Source organism: Oncorhynchus gorbuscha, linkage group LG21 (genome assembly GCF_021184085.1).
Source record: "Oncorhynchus gorbuscha isolate QuinsamMale2020 ecotype Even-year linkage group LG21, OgorEven_v1.0, whole genome shotgun sequence".
NCBI lineage: Eukaryota > Metazoa > Chordata > Actinopteri > Salmoniformes > Salmonidae > Oncorhynchus > Oncorhynchus gorbuscha.
In genome coordinates, this window is record NC_060193.1 from 40,289,120 (window position 1) to 40,305,291 (window position 16,172).

Genomic DNA, 16,172 nt, shown 5'->3' on the forward strand with positions numbered 1-16,172 from the left:
AACACAATTAGTTCTGCAAAATGGCAATCCTGCTTCCTACCTAACAATGCAGTGTTGCCATTTTGCATAGCTAATTGTAGTTATTGTGTTGCATACACACACACTGTCACACATGCAAAGAAGCTATACTAGATCTCTAACCTAGATATTCATTTTGCAGCACTGGCTCAATGACCTAGAGATTTAGCCATGGTGTTTGCTGCAGCAAATCATGACTTTGAGCACACAGGGACCACCAACAACTTCCATATCCAGACCAGGTCAGTCATCACTCTCCCTCTTTCGTATGTCTCATTTAGAACTGGGTTGGGGGTCAATTCAGAAAGTGATTTGAATTTCAAATCCCAAAATGGAAAGAATTGAATAAATACCTTCTCCCTTTAGCTTACTGACCAGTTATTGAATTGTAATTTCAGTTTACTTCCTGAATTGACTGACTTCAATTCAAATTGACCCCAACCCAGATTTAGAAAGACAAATGGTTCTGTGGATCACAACACTTTTCAGTTGTGAAATGTAATTTGACACTTTTTTTTATATGAAAGGGAACAGTTCTCAGTATTGAATAGAGTGGAGTAATGACTAAATGTGGGGAAAGAGCAGGAGATAAATATATATGGTTAAAACTCAACCTAAAGATGACTGGCGGAAAGGGGTTATCCATTAGTAGATCCAGGGAGACACAGAGGAAACAAAGGAGCTAACAACAGGTATCCACGTTTGTGTATGCATCTGTGAACTTGTGTGTGTGCCTGCATGTGTTTGCAGGGAGCTCGGTGCACTGGTAATTGAGATGGTCATGAGCACAGATATTTGTGACAGTTGTGCCACTTTCAGCAGATCAAGACCATGAGGAGTGCTTTGCAGCAGTCAGACAGATGGGTGTGTCTTCACACTCTGTCCACTCCTTTCTCACTGTTCCTCTCCTCTATCTGTTGCACTCCAAACCATCCCGCCGATCTTCCTTCCCACTCTACTCAAGAGGCTTTGAGACACTTCGGATCTTCTAATCGCACCTCTTAACAACACTTTCGTCCTGAAGATTCCTCTCTAAACAGAGGAGCACAGAGAGAGAACCTTGGCCTTGTCCACACTGAACTTCACAGACAAGCATACATCAGCCCATACACACAAAAAAGCAAGCGTACATGCAAATGCACATATGGACACACACACAGGCACACACACACGCATACACAACTGACCCTTTCTTTCCTTCCTTTGTGTGTCTTTGTGTGAGCTTGTGTGTGTTTGCATGCATATGTGTGTGTCTGCCTGTGCGTGTCTATATGTGCATTTGCATGTACGCTTGCTTTTTTTTGTGTGTATGGGCTGATTATTGCTTGTCTGTGAAGTTCAGTGTGGACAAGGCCAAGGTTCTCTCTCTGATGCTACATGCGGCTGACAGAAGCCACCCAGCCAAGGACTGGCCTTTGCACTACCGCTGGACACAGGCCCTCATGGAATTCTTCAGACAGGTACTGAAGGTTTTGTGGACATCTTTTTTGTGATTCACATTTTTTATTGATTTTCACACACAGAAATGAACAGTGACAAACAGAACAGACTCAACAAAAACAGTCAACACCACACAACGTCCTATAAAGAGCTCCAGACCATCATAAATCATGATAATTCAAATAAGCATGGTGCCAGAAGCTGATCACTCCTGTGGCTTAGTTGAAATTAGTTGTTTTAAAGTTATGTTTTTTGAGATCGTTGCTGTTTCCATTGGGTAAAATAGTATGTTAATGGTGTATACAATTCTCTAAAGCCTTATTCACATTGGCAGTTGTGACTCAAATTTATCATTTTTCTCTGCATGTCTGATTCAAATTTGTTCTTTTTCCTCCAGTCTGAAACACCCAAAAAGCACATAGAATCAGATATTTCAAGACACATTTCACAGGTGGTTTGAAATCAGATATAAATCTGATTCCTGGCCATGCAACTTGTGTCTTAAAGGTCAAATCTGAAATATTCCCCTCAAGTGATTTTTAGACTGTTATATGGCATATCATGTTGCTTGCTTGCTAACTACCCTGTTGATAGTTTTGACAAGAACATGTGGTAGCTGTGGAGCAAACTATCTTGTTAATTGTTACAAAGAAATTATTGAATGTGCTAGAAAGCTAAACATCTACCTAGTTAGCTAGTTGACAGCTGTGGCTGGCCAAAAAGGACTAGTCTTGCAAGTTGGATCATCTTATCTATCCTTTGAGGCTTTAAAAGTGTTCTTACACTAAGCAACTGGGAAACGTCCGTAGCAGGCATTGTTGTCACCCTAGCATGCTACATAACTTCTAAGTGATAGGAGCACCACCACCAATCAGCCTACACCACTGTGCACACACCCGTTGTTACTATGACAACACGCATAGCCATGTCATCAAATTAATGCTGTCTGAACACATACAGTGGATCCTCCTTTAAAAGTTGCATCATACCCCAGCACACCTTGCAGGCTGCTGCAGCATTCTGTGGCGCGTTATCTATATGCAGCCATTTTTCTGTTATTGCTAGTTTGACCAGCAGAGGGCGTCTTTGAGAAGCATTTGATACTCTTCCATGTTGCAGGCATGCGGGAGACCGGGGTTCAATCCCCCAACGGGGAAGAAGGAGTAGACTGTCCTTGTAAATAAGAATTAGTTCTTAACTGATTCCATATGTGTTATTTCATAGTTGTGATGTTTTCACTATTATTCTACAATGTAGAAAATAGTAAAAATAAAGAAAATCCTGGAATGAGAAGGCGTGTCCAAACATTTTACTGGTACTTGCTTAATTAATTAGATTAATATTATGGTGTTTCTATTCCATGGAAAACAAAAAACCCTGACGGTCGGCAGTACAGTACTGGGCTATTTAGCTAAAGAATCCCTGTGTTGTGCGGACCGGATAAGAGACCGGGGTTCAATTCCCCGATGGGGAGGTAGGCTGTCCTTGTAATTAAGAATTTGTTCTTAACTGATTTCATAGTTGTGATGTCTTCACTGTTATTCTACAATGTAGAAAATAGTAAAAATAAAGAAAATCCTGGAATGAGTAGGCGTGTTCAAACATTTGACTGGTACTTGCTGGGTAAATTCAGACCGTTTCTCTCTCTGAGCACACACTGGACGTTCGGCCGAGGAGTAGGGTTGATTTGAGCATTCTGGCCTTACAATGGCAGTCAAGCACCCAAGCTAGCTTGCTAGCTACTTCCAGACAAAATGAGACCACTCCTACCATTTTACTCACCATAGGAGAGCTGGTAAGGCAGTTTTTGTGTTAACCAGAGCGATGGTGACTGTAACTGTGCTGCTTTTTTGCCGACGTTTACTGACACTGGCCATATTCAACTGGTGTTGAGTGCTCGTACCCTCAGACGTGAGTGCTCTGAAATCGGAGTAGATAGCCAGGGCGAATTTACGAATGCACCCGAATGTCCATTCAGAGCGCACAATGACTATACCATTTAGCTAAGCTAAGAAATGTTACTGTTACTGTCACTTTGTCCTATCGTTGTCTAATATCTTTTCACTTTTGTTTTGAATGTTCTTAATTGGAATATGCAAAAAGAAAATATATATATAAAAAAATAAAAATAAATGGGAATCAAGTCAATCAATGTTGTGTTTCACACCTAGCTCGGCTATTAGGCTAATATTTAGTACAGTTTGAATAGTCTATTGTTCAGCTATTAGCCCCCCTCCCCAACTTGCAACAAATGTATGTATTTTGGTCTCGAGCAAAACGTTTTTATTTTCAAGTCAAAAATAATGTTTCTTAAAGCAACTTTTTTATTTTCAATCCAAAAATAATTGTTATAGAGTGATAGAGTGCAAAACGTTATGCATTTTATTCCCCCCAAATAATTTTTCTTTTGCTATCAACCACCCTCTATTTTGACCCTTTATTGTCAGTTTGGCCACAACCAATACTGTTCAGCCTTTCTTTCTGACACAAAGGAATAGCGGACACCTACGAAGAAGGACTGTGTGATGATGGCATCTCAGGTAAACAGCACTGGGCATTCTTCCTTCCAACTTTTACATTTCTAGTAGTTAGCTCCTATGATTCAGTGTCGGTTCATAACATTGTGCTATATTACATACATATATACATACATACATACATACATACATACATACATACATACATACATTCATAACATTGTACATACATATACATACATACATACATACATACATATACATACATACATACATACATACATACATACATACATACATACATACATACATATACATACATACATACATACATACATACATACATACATACATACATACATACATACATACATACATACATACATACATACATACATACATACATACATACATACATACATACATACATACATACATACATACATACATACATACATACATACATACATACATACATACATACATTTAGCCTGTTCTCGCCATTTTCAGTTTAATTAATCTAATTAATCTTTTGAATGAATCTTTCTTTCATAGCAACTCATAAGCAGGCCATGTCCTATTTATTTAATTGTCAATATAACTTAAACTCACACACTTTTGTACATCGCCTTGGTCCGTACAATTGACCTTATTTTAGCGCCGCAAAAACGTAATACTTCCAGATCAACTGTAATGTCAATACTATTGTAAAGCACAATTTCTCCCCTTTCCAACAGAATGACCCCACGCTGCCCTTTTCTGCATGATTCAAGAAGGCAATGAGCCCTGTCAGGTCTTTTTAAAAATGGCGGGTGGGGAAGCGAAACTAATGCGTGGTAGTGAGAAGGAGAGGTGTTTTGTGGGAAAATTGCTTTTTTTTCACTCGATCTGTCCAACTTATCACCTTATCGCCTCTAAAATGTAAAGAAAACACTATAAAGAGTTTATATAATGTGTCATTACATACCTATTTGAAGGTTTGTGTTGAATTTGAATCAGGTTTTTAGGGCGGTGCTAAAGTGATCTTCAGAAGTAAACAGCGACTCTGAGAGTCATGATCGCATGCAGTGATGACACAAAAAATGACTAGGTATCCCCCTTACCCGTCACTGTCCATTTCTTGTTTTTAAACAATGAGAGAAGTGCTCCACCCGGTGGAGAAAGATTGTAAGACAGAAATAGTTGCTTTATGCGTGCAGCTTTATGCGTGCAGTACGTTACAGCATGATAAGGTATTAAGATATATAATGTCTCCATCAAATCTAAGAAGTTATTTAAACTTTTTATTCTTTCTTATTCCTAGAAAAATGTTAAATGATGTATGAAATTAGAGTTGTTCTTCATCAACTGGTAATACATAAATAAGGAAGCAGGTTAATAGGTTAAATATTTCACTTTTAATTCCAATGTTTTTTTTCAAGATACAACATGTAAGTACAGTGGGGCAAAAAAGTATTTAGTCAGCCACCAATTGTGCAAGTTCTCCCACTTAAAAAGATGAGAGAGGCCTGTCATTTTTATCATATGTACACTTCAACTATGACTGTTATGCAGGTGAATGAGGACCCAAAAGCGACTTGGCGAAAACAGAGTCTTTAATCCAGTTTAAGGAAATAGCAATACTCCTAGACAAATCGGAGCGGTAAATAAAGCATAAAAACAATTTCACTCGTAATCACGAGAACTGACTGGAGACTCGATAATAAACTGCAGGTTGCCTCGGGAAGGCACTTGACCGTAGCAGACTCAGACACCTGCTCACCACGCAGCATCTGAGGGAAACACGACACGACAGGGCGATACAAAGACACAGCACGGTGAACAATAGACAAGGATCCGACAGGACAGAAACGGAAAACAAGGGGAGAAATAGGGACTCTAATCAGGGGAAAAGATAGGGAACAGGTGTGGGAAGACTAAATGATTGATTAGGGGAATAGGAACAGCTGGGAGCAGGAACGGAACGATAGAGAGAAGAGAGAGAGAGAGGGAGAGAGAAAAAGGGGAACGAACCTAAAAAGACCAGCAGGGGAAAACGAACAGAAGGAAAAGCAAAATGACAAGACAATATAAGACAAAACATGACAGTACCCCCCCACTCACCGAGCGCCTCCTGGCGCACTCGAGGAGGAATCCTGGCGGCAACGGAGGAAATCATCAATCAGTGAACGGTCCAGCACATCCCGAGACGGAACCCAACTCCTCTCCTCAGGACCGTAACCCTCCCAATCCACTAAGTATTGGTGACCCCGTCCCGAGAACGCATGTCCATGATCCTACGTACCTTGTAAATAGGTGCGCTCTCGACAAGGACGGGAGGGGGGAGGGAAGACGAACGGGGGTGCGAAGAAAGGGCTTGACACAGGAGACATGGAAGACAGGATGGACGCGACGAAGATGTCGCGGAAGAAGCAGTCGCACAGCGACAGGATTGACGACCTGGGAGACACGGAACGGACCAATGAACCGCGGAGTCAACTTACGAGAGGCTGTCGTAAGAGGAAGGTTGCGAGTGGAAAGCCACACTCTCTGGCCGCAACAATACCTAGGACTCTTAATCCTACGTTTATTGGCGGCTCTCACAGTCTGTGCCCTGTAACGGCAAAGTGCAGACCTCACCCTCCTCCAGGTGCGCTCACAACGTTGGACAAACGCTTGAGCGGAGGGAACGCTGGACTCGGCAAGCTGGGATGAGAACAGAGGAGGCTGGTAACCCAGACTACTCTGAAACGGAGATAACCCGGTAGCAGACGAAGGAAGCGAGTTGTGAGCGTATTCTGCCCAGGGGAGCTGTTCTGCCCAAGACGCAGGGTTTCTGAAAGAAAGGCTGCGTAGTATGCGACCAATCGTCTGATTGGCCCTCTCTGCTTGACCGTTAGACTGGGGATGAAACACGGAAGAGAGACTGACGGACGCACCAATCAAACGACAGAACTCCCTCCAAAACTGTGACGTGAATTGCGGGCCTCTGTCTGAAACGGCGTCTAACGGGAGGCCATGAATTCTGAACACATTCTCGATGATGATTTGTGCCGTCTCCTTTAGCGGAAGGAAGTTTAGCGAGGGGAATGAAATGTGCTGCCTTAGAGAACCTATCGACAACCGTAAGAATCACAGTCTTCCCCGCAGACAAAGGCAGACCGGTAATGAAGTCTAGGGCGATGTGAGACCATGGTCGAGAAGGAATGGGGAGCGGTCTGAGACGACCGGCAGGAGGAGAGTTACCTGACTTAGTCTGCGCGCAGTCCGAACAAGCAGCCACGAAACGGCGCGTGTCACGCTCCTGAGTCGGCCACCAAAAGCGCTGGCGAATAGACGCAAGAGTGCCTCGAACACCGGGATGACCAGCTAACTTGGCAGAGTGAGCCCACTGAAGAACAGCCAGACGAGTGGAAACAGGAACGAAAGAAGGTTACTAGGACAAGCGCGCGGCGATGCAGTGTGCGTGAGTGCTTGCTTAACCTGTCTTTCAATTCCCCAGACTGTCAACCCGACAACACGCCCATAAGGAAGAATCCCTCGGGATCAGTAGAAGCCACAGAAGAACTAAAAAGACGGGATAAGGCATCAGGCTTGGTGTTCTTGCTACCCGGACGGTAAGAAATCACAAACTCGAAACGAGCGAAAAATAACGCCCAACGAGCTTGACGAGCATTAAGTCGTTTGGCAGAACGGATGTACTCAAGGTTCTTATGGTCTGTCCAAACGACAAAAGGAACGGTCGCCCCCTCCAACCACTGTCGCCATTCGCCTAGGGCTAAGCGGATGGCGAGCAGTTCGCGGTTACCCACATCATAGTTGCGTTCAGATGGCGACAGGCGATGAGAAAAATAAGCGCAAGGATGAACCTTATCGTCAGACTGGAAGCGCTGGGATAGAATGGCTCCCACGCCTACCTCTGAAGCGTCAACCTCGACAATGAATTGTCTGGTGAAGTCAGGAGTAACGAGGATAGGAGCGGACGTAAAACGTTCTTTTAGAAGATCAAAAGCTCCCTGGGCGGAACCGGACCACTTAAAACACGTCTTGACAGAAGTAAGAGCTGTGAGAGGGGCAGCAACTTGACCGAAATTACGAATGAAACGCCGATAGAAATTAGCGAAACCTAGAAAGCGCTGCAACTCGACACGTGACCTTGGAACGGGCCAATCACTGACAGCTTGGACCTTAGCGGAATCCATCTGAATGCCTTCAGCGGAAATAACGGAACCGAGAAAAGTAACGGAGGAGACATGAAAAGAGCACTTCTCAGCCTTCACGTAGAGACAATTCTCTAAAAGGCGCTGTAGAACACGTCGAACGTGCTGAACATGAATCTCGAGTGACGGTGAAAAAATCAGGATATCGTCAAGATAGACAAAAACAAAGATGTTCAGCATGTCTCTCAGAACATCATTAACTAATGCCTGAAAAACAGCTGGCGCATTGGCGAGACCAAACGGCAGAACCCGGTACTCAAAATGCCCTAACGGAGTGTTAAACGCCGTTTTCCACTCGTCCCCCTCTCTGATGCGCACGAGATGGTAAGCGTTACGAAGGTCCAACTTAGTAAAGCACCTGGCTCCCTGCAGAATCTCGAAGGCTGATGACATAAGGGGAAGCGGATAACGATTCTTAACCGTTATGTCATTCAGCCCTCGATAATCCACGCAGGGGCGCAGAGTACCGTCCTTTTTCTTAACAAAAAAAAACCCCGCCCCGGCCGGAGAGGAAGAAGGCACTATGGTACCGGCGTCAAGAGACACAGACAAATAATCCTCGAGAGCCTTACGTTCGGGAGCCGACAGAGAGTATAGTCTACCCCGAGGAGGAGTGGTCCCCGGAAGGAGATCAATACTACAATCATACGACCGGTGAGGAGGAAGGGAGTTGGCTCGGGACCGACTGAAGACCGTGCGCAGATCATGATATTCCTCCGGCACTCCTGTCAAATCGCCAGGTTCCTCCTGAGAAGTGGGGACAGAAGAAACGGGAGGGATGGCAGACATTAAACACTTCACATGACAAGAAACGTTCCAGGATAGGATAGAATTACTAGACCAATTAATAGAAGGATTATGACATACTAGCCAGGGATAACCCAAAACAATAGGTGTAAAAGGTGAATGAAAAATCAAAAAAGAAATAGTCTCACTGTGGTTACCAGATACTGTGAGGGTTAAAGGTAGTGTCTCAAATCTGATACTGGGAAGATGACTACCATCTAAGGCGAACATGGGCGTAGGCTTGTCTAACTCTCTGAAAGGAATGTCATGTTTCCGAGCCCATGCTTCGTCCATGAAACAACCCTCAGCCCCAGAGTCTATCAAGGCACTGCATGTAGCACCCGAACCGGTCCAGCGTAGATGGACCGACAAAGTAGTACAGGATCTAGATGGAGAGACCTGAGTAGTAGCGCTCACCAGTAGCCCTCCGCTTACTGATGAGCTCTGGCTTTTACTGGACATGAATTAACAAAATGTCCAGCAAGTCCGCAAATAGAGGCACAGGCGGTTGGTGATCCTCCGTTCCCTCTCCTTAGTCGAGATGCGAATACCTCCCAGCTGCATGGGCTCAGTCTCTGAGCCAGAGGAGGGAGATGGTTGCGATGCGGAGCAGGGAAACACCGTTGACGCGAGCTCTCTTCCACGAGCCTGGTGACGAAGATCTACCCGTCGTTCTATGCGGATGGCGAGAGCAATCAAAGAGTCCACACTTGAAGGAACCTCCCGGGAGAGAATCTCATCTTTAACCACTGCGTGGAGTCCCTCCAGAAAACGAGCGAGCAGCGCCGGCTCGTTCCAGTCACTAGAGGCAGCAAGAGTGCGAAACTCAATAGAGTAATCCGTTATGGATCGATCACCTTGGCATAGGGAAGCCAGGGCCCTAGAAGCCTCCCTACCAAAAACTGAACGGTCAAAATCCCGAATCATCTCCTCTTTAAAGTTCTGGTAATTGTTAGAGCAATCAGCCCTTGCCTCCCAGATAGCTGTGCCCCACTCTCGAGCCCGGCCAGTAAGGAGTGAAATGACGTAAGCAACCCGAGCTCTCTCTCTAGAGTATGTGTTGGGTTGGAGAGAGAACACAATATCACACTGGGTGAGAAAGGAGCGGCACTCCGTGGGCTGCCCGGAGTAGCAAGGTGGGTTATTAACCCTAGGTTCCGGAGGCTCGGCAGGCCAGGAAGTAACAGGTGGCACGAGACGAAGACTCTGGAACTGTCCAGAGAGGTCGGAAACCTGAGCGGCCAGGTTCTCCACGGCATGGCGAGCAGCAGACAATTCCTGCTCGTGTCTGCCGAGCATGGCTCCTTGGATCTCGACGGCAGTGTTACGAGCGTCTGTAGTCGCTGGGTCCATTCTTTGGTCGGATCCTTCTGTTGTGCAGGTGAATGAGGACCCAAAAGCGACTTGGCGAAAACAGAGTCTTTAATCCAGTTTAAGGAAATAGCAATACTCCTAGACAAATCGGAGCGGTAAATAAAGCATAAAAACAATTTCACTCGTAATCACGAGAACTGACTGGAGACTCGATAATAAACTGCAGGTTGCCTCGGGAAGGCACTTGACCGTAGCAGACTCAGACACCTGCTCACCACGCAGCATCTGAGGGAAACACGACACGACAGGGCGATACAAAGACACAGCACGGTGAACAATAGACAAGGATCCGACAGGACAGAAACGGAAAACAAGGGGAGAAATAGGGACTCTAATCAGGGGAAAAGATAGGGAACAGGTGTGGGAAGACTAAATGATTGATTAGGGGAATAGGAACAGCTGGGAGCAGGAACGGAACGATAGAGAGAAGAGAGAGAGAGAGGGAGAGAGAAAAAGGGGAACGAACCTAAAAAGACCAGCAGGGGGAAAACGAACAGAAGGAAAAGCAAAATGACAAGACAATATAAGACAAAACATGACAATGACAGACAAAATTAGAAAAAAATCCAGAAAATCACATTGTAGGATTTTGGAAATTGATTTGCCCCACCTTATATTATTTTGTATACATACTGCATATTTCCCATCACCTAATGAACAACCACAATACCAGTCGGGTGTTGAACTTTCTGTGCTGTATTGACGTATCCTGAAAATGACATTCGCTGCTTTAGATTGAGCGGTCATATCTCAGTTATTGTTTTCATATATACAAAAAATAAGCTATTTTCTTTACTGTCAGAGTGCGAGTTGATCAAGGGGTCGAAAATGTAGACATTGTCAGATGTTCACTGTCCGAGGAACAGGCAGTGGAGCTTTATTGCTGGCAAAAGTGTCCATAACCAGAGGTAATTAAACTGTTCTGAGTTATTTTTCTCTCTTCCTCTCTGCCTGTCTTGTTGTACACGGAACCTGTCTCACATGCACAGTTTGGAGGAAGAAGAATATCCACCTCTTCTGTGTGGGATATGTGTTCCTACCTCATCTGTGGGCAGATCTGCAGCATTTCACAGAGAGTTGGAATAATCACCCTTTAAGTACAGAGGTGAACCTGACACCTCACCAGCTAAATCAGGTGTCCACCCCCCCCCACCCTCATACAATGGATTATGGAATTTAATAATGAATCATCTAGCACTGTGCTCTGTAACATGCAAGGATAAACATGTACAAAAATATCCAAACAAGAAATAGTGCCATATGGTTAACATAAATGTTTGTACCTTGAACATAATGTTAGGCCTGTAGTACATGTTGGCTACAATATAATAGACAAGAAGAGTCAAAGACAGATGGAGGATTGGCAGGTTTCCCTCTGGAAATATGGACCCATCATGGATGTGTCAGCTGAAACTTAACGCTCTAGTCTTGTCTAATGAAGAGGAGCACAGCACTCAGTTTGATTCAATTTCCTTTTGATGGCCATTAGGGGCCATGCTAAAAGCATTTGCTTAAAGGTATGGGTAGTTCTGGCTTGGGTAGTTCTGGCTTGGACAGATGCATTATTTGATATAGCCTTTGCAGCAAACCAATTCCACCATATATACTGAACAAAAATATAAACGCAACATAATCATTTTTGGTCCCATGTTTCATGAGCTGAACTAAAAGATCCCAGAAATGTTCCATATGCCCCAAAAATGCTTATTTCTCTCAAATGTTGTGCACAAATTTGTTAATTTAAGATAAGATAATCCATCCACCTGAAAAGGTGTGGCATATCAAGAAGCTCATTAACCTTCCTGTTGTGTTGGTTTCGTGTTAATTAATTCTGTGTTCCCGGTGCAAAATGACCTCCCCATTATTGCTGATTATAAATCCATAATAATCCATATATCATCACCTAGTGTTGTGCTAGATGTTTTTATCAACTTCAGTTCTTGTGAACATTACAAGTTTTGAACTTATATTTGCTATTTATGGCCTGTAGGCATCATTGACCTGAGCTCATAAAAGCATAATGTATGGATTATTTTGACTAAAACAAATACTCAGATGAAACATATTGTGCTATTTATCACAGACTACTTTGTGTCAAAGTTTAACAAGGATTCTCTCCTCCTCACCAGTGTCATGATCAAAGATATGATCAAGATCCTCACATAAAGTATATTGTTTGGTCATTGTGCTGCCACAGAATTAATTGTGAGTAAGGCCTAAAAAAAGCTTTATATACCAGAGCCACAAGAAAAGATCTATATATTATTGAAACAATGTTGCGATTGTTTGTGAGAATGCTAATAGTTGTGGTTCCCATGTGGGAAAGATTCTATTGGGGAAAGGTTCCCGTGGGGGTTGACATAGAAGCCAAGAAGGGGAGCGAGGTGTGTGCTCAAACACACATACATGTGGGGGTCTGGGAGAGGAAGTGTGTCCATCTGATGAATGTGCATGTGCCTGAACTCAATTTAATACACTAATTGTAGTTTCACTCACATTTCTAATGACCGGCCATTTTTGACCGGTGTCACGCCCTGATCTGTTTCACCTGTCCTCTGTGCTTGTCTCCACCCCCCTCCAGGTGTCGCCCATCTTCCACTTTATCCCCTGTGTATTTATACCTGTGTTTTCTGTCTGTCTGTTGCTAGTTCGTCTTGTTTGTTCAAGCCTACCAGCGTTTTGTCGCAGCTCCTGTTTGTCCCTAGTCTCTCTTTTTCCTCTTCCTCCTGTTTTTTTTAACCTTTGCCTGTCCTGACCCTGTACACACCTGCATGACCACTGCCTGTCTCTGACCCTGAGTCTGCCTGCTGTCCTGTACCTTTACTCCATCTCTGGATTACCGACCTCTACGTCACATGACCCTGAGCCTGCCTGCCGTCCTGTACCTTGGCCTCTGCTCTGGATTATCGACCCCTGCCTGCCTTGACCTGTCAATTACCTGCCTCTGTGGTTACAATAAACATTGTTACTCCACACAGTCTGCACTTGGGTCTTACCTTGATTCCTGATAACCGGGAACACCACAGGTGTATAAAAGTTTAACAAAACACCCCATATTTTATGAAAATCATCAAAATGTATTTTGTTTATTCAGATGCCCTGTGTGGACAAAGTCATGGAACCTTATGACAATCAGATTAAATTAACTACATTTTTCAGAGAGAAAACTTGTAAATTGGTCCAATTCAACCGGAACTCAGCTGGAGGGGTAAACAAAATTATCATTACACAGGTGCACCTTGTGCCGGGGACAATAAAAGGCCACTCTAAAATGTGAATTTTATCACACAACACAATGCCACAAATGTCTCAAATTTTGAGGGAGCATGAGGGAGCACATCCGGACAATACGGACCCGACAGCTAGGAGAATATCCATCCAGAGGAGGGCAGCTAGAGGGCGGCAGTGGAAGAAAGCACTGAGAGCTGCTGTCGTGGCGATGTCTGTGAGTGTAGGTATCTCTTGTGGTCTTCCCAATGATTACAGGTGATGAGCTGTGGTTTGCTGATATCATCAGGCAGTCAGCACTGGTCGCCATCTTCTGCGTCAGATTTAATTTTTTAAGTGAGAGGGTGAGAGTCGGCAGACGAGAAGAGTGAGTGCCTGTGAGTGCCCTGTAACATTACAGGGCACAACTATGGCCTGTAATGTTAGTGCCTATTCTCTTATAATCTGCTGCCTGCCAGACATCCAGGCTAATGGTAATACAGATGAAACAAGATAACCACATAAAGAAAAGTTTTAAGTTCATAATTATCAGCTAAATAAACTAGCTGCCTAGCTCGATTGTTAACTGGCAAACCAAAACTAATGGAATGCTAGGTAGATGACTAGCTAGCTGTCAATTATTCATGGATAGCTAACGGTAGCTACAAATTCTTGTGGATAGCTACAATTGAAGTATGAATTTTACATACACCTTAGCCAAATACATTTAAACTCAGTTTTTCACGATTCCTGACATTTAATCCTCGCAAAAATTCCCTGGCTTAGGTCAGTTAGGATCACCACTTTATATTAAGAATGTGAAATGTCAGAATAATAGTAGAGAGAATGATTTATTTCAGCTTTTATTTCTTTCCTCACATTCCCAGTGGGTTAGAAGTTTACATACACTCTAGTAGTACTTGGTAGCATTGCCTTTAAACTGCTTAATTTTGGTCAAACTTTTCGGGTAGCCTTCCACAAGCATCCCACAATAAATTGGATGAATTTTGGCCCATTCCTCCTGACAGAGCTGGTGTAACTGAGTCAAGTTTGTAGGCCTCCTTGCTCGCAGAACTTTTTCAGTTCTGCCCACAAATGTTCTTTAGGATTGAGGTCAGGGCTTTGTGATGGCCACTCCAATACCTTGACTTTGTTGTCCTTAAGCCATTTTGCCACAACTTTGAAAGTATGCTTGTGGTCATTGTCCATTTGAAAGACCCATTTGCGAGCAAGCTTTAACTTCCTTACTGATGTCTTGAAATGTTGCTTCAATATATCCGTATAATTTTCCACCCTCATGATGCCATCTATTTTATGAAGTGCACCACTCCCTCCCGCAGCAAAGCACCCCCACAAAATGATGCTGCCACTCCCGTGGTTCACTTTTTCCGCCAAACACGATGGTCATTATGGCCAAACAGTTCTATTTTTGTTTCATCAGACCAGAAGACATGTCTCCAAAAAGTACGGTCTTTGTCCCCTTGTGCAGTTGCAAACTGAAGTTTAAAAAAAAATGATGGCGGTTTTGAAGCAGTGGCATCTTCCTTGCTGAGCAGCCTTTCAAGTTATGTCGATATAGGACAAATTTTTCTGTGGATATATATACTTTTGTACCTATTTCCCCTAGCATCTTCACAAGGTCCTTTGCTGTTGTTCTGGAATTGATTTGCACTTTTCGCACAAAGTACGTTCATCTCCAGGAGACAGAATGCGTCTCCTTCCTGAGCGGTATGACGGCTGCGAGGTCCCATGGTGTTTATACTTCGGTACTATTGTTTGTACAGATGAAAGTGGTACCTTCAGGCATTTGGAAATTGCTCCCAAGGATGAACCAGACTTGTGGAAGTGTACAATTCTTTCCTGAGGTCTTGGCTGATGTCAAGTAAAGAGGCACTGAGTTTGAAGTTAGGCCTTGAAATACATTCACAGGTACACCTCCAATTGACTCAAATTATGTCAATTAGCTGCTTATAAAGCCATGACATAATCAAGCTGTTTAAAGGCACAGTCAACTTAGTGTATGTGAACTTCTGACCCACTGGAATTGTGATACAGTGATAAGATAAGTGAAATAATCTGTAAGCAATTGTTGGAAAAATGACTTGTGTCAGGCACAAAGTAGATGTCGTAACCGACTTGCCAAAACTATAGTTTGTTAACAAGAAATTTGTGGAGTGGTTGAAAAACAAGTTTTAATGACTCCAACCTAAGTGCATGTAAACTTCCAACTGTAGCAAGTTAGCCCTATTGACTTACAGGACTATGGGATTGCGATATACTCACATTACCGTGAGTATTGTAGGAAGGTAAACATTCCAAAATGAAAACAATATATTTATTAATGTATCAAAAAAAAAATATTGTAGTCAGGCAACATGTGAGATATGAATGGGCAACATTTTATTCCAAAGCCTGAATTTATTTTCTTTCATTTCAGCCCAAATAATGGGCACCATGGATTTCACTATATGTTTTGTTTGAGTTTTATATTATATTTCATATTTCATGCATATTCATGCATCATATTTCTGTCCATACTTTTCATTGAGGCTTGCATCGATGTATACTTCGAAATGTGTACAAGCCGAGTACACATCAGAGAACTGCCCTCCATGCTTAGTTTTGCATACATTGATTTAGACTCATACTCTGACTGATGTGTGAGAAACAC